Below are 1,784 nucleotides of genomic sequence, written 5' to 3' on the forward strand. Positions count from 1 at the left end.
TCGGCTTACTGCAACCTCTGCCTCCTGGGTTAAAGCAATTCTTCTGCCAGAGCCTCCCAAGTAGCTGGGATTACAGGCACCTGCCACTACGCCTGGCTAATTTTTGTATTTTTAGTAGAGATGGGGTTTCACCACGTTGGCCAGGCTGGTCTGGACCTCCTGACCTGAGGTGATCCACCTGCCTTTGCCTCCTGTCCTCAGGTGATCCATCTGCCTTGGCCTCTTAAATGCTGGGATTATAGGCATGAGCCACTGCACCTGGCCTAATTTCTGTATTTTAAATAGAGACGGGGTTTCACTATGTTACCTAGGCTGGTCTCAAACTCCTGAACTCAAGTGATCCACCCACCTTTGCCTCCCAAAGCAGTGAGATTATGGGTGTGAGCCACCGCTACCAGCCACATTTTTATTATATTCTATGTAGTAAAAATATAGTAATTGGGAACTCTCTTAAACTTTCTTTTGAGATGTTTCACACCATATTTTGTTATGATTAGAAAATAGTGGGAAAAGTATACGATCTGGAATCAAGCTGATTTTGTTTCATATGTTTATCTAGATGTGTGACCTTGGTAAAAATCTGAGCCTTAGTTTTCTCATATGTAAATGAAGGTAATAGCGTCTGTGAAAGTTTTTGTCTGTTCATTCATAAAGCACTGATAATTTATTGAGTATCTAGTCTTGAGATGTGTCACAAGGTTGAGATGCGGTTTTATTTTTATTTTTTGAGACAGGGTTTTGCTCTGTCACCCAGGCTGGCGTACAGTGGTGTAATCGTGGGTCACTGCAGCCTCAATCTCCTGGGCTCAAGTGACCCTCCCACATCAGCCCGTTGAATAGCTGGGACTATAGGCACATGTTTCCCTACCTGGGTCATGTTTGAAATTTTCTAGTAGGGATGAGGTCGCACTATGTTGCCCAGGCTGGTCTCAAACTCATGAGCTCAAGCAATTTTGTCAAATACTGCTGTGTCTACTGAAATTATCATGTTGTTTTTGTCCTTTGTTATTCAGGCATAATGCTTTGACTGATTTTTTGTATATTAATCCAACCTAGCATTCCTCTGCTAAATCCCATTTGGCATTGGCATATACAGTCTTCCCTTCCCTATGTATGGAGGATTGATTCCAGGACTCCCTCCCTCCACCCGCCCAGATACTGAAGTCCGTGGTTGCTCAAGTTCCTTATACAAAATGGTGTAGTGTTGGTGTATAACCTATGTACATCCCCTGGTGTACTATAAATCACCTCTACATTACTTACAATATCTAATGCCATGTAAGTAGTTGTTATACTGTCTTGTTTAATGACAAGGAAAAAAGTCTGAACATGTTTGGTACAGGCATGACTTTTTTTTTTAAGCGATGGGGTCTTGCTCTGCCGCCAGTGTTGGAGTGCTGCATGTAAACAAAGCTCACTGCATCCTCAACTTCCTGGGCTCAAACAGTCCTTCCCCTTCAGTCTGCTGAGTAGCTGGGACTGCAGGCATGCTCCAATATGACTGGCTAATTTTTTATTTTTATTTTTTGCAGGGACAGTGGTCTTACTATGTCACCTAGGCTGTCTTTCAGCCTAGACCAGCCTAGGCAACATAGTAAGACTCTGTGATCCTCCTTGGCCTCCCAAAGTGCTGGCTCCCATTATGTTTGTCCCCTGCCACCAACATTTTTTCTTTTTTTAGTATTTTCAATCTATGATTGGTTGAATCCAGGGATGCAGAACCCACAGATATGGAGGGCCAACGATATATTCCTTTTTTTTTTTTTTTTTGAGCTGGAGTATTG

The sequence above is a fragment of the Cebus imitator genome, unplaced genomic scaffold (assembly GCF_001604975.1).
Source record: "Cebus imitator isolate Cc_AM_T3 unplaced genomic scaffold, Cebus_imitator-1.0 Scaffold33, whole genome shotgun sequence".
Lineage (NCBI taxonomy): Eukaryota > Metazoa > Chordata > Mammalia > Primates > Cebidae > Cebus > Cebus imitator.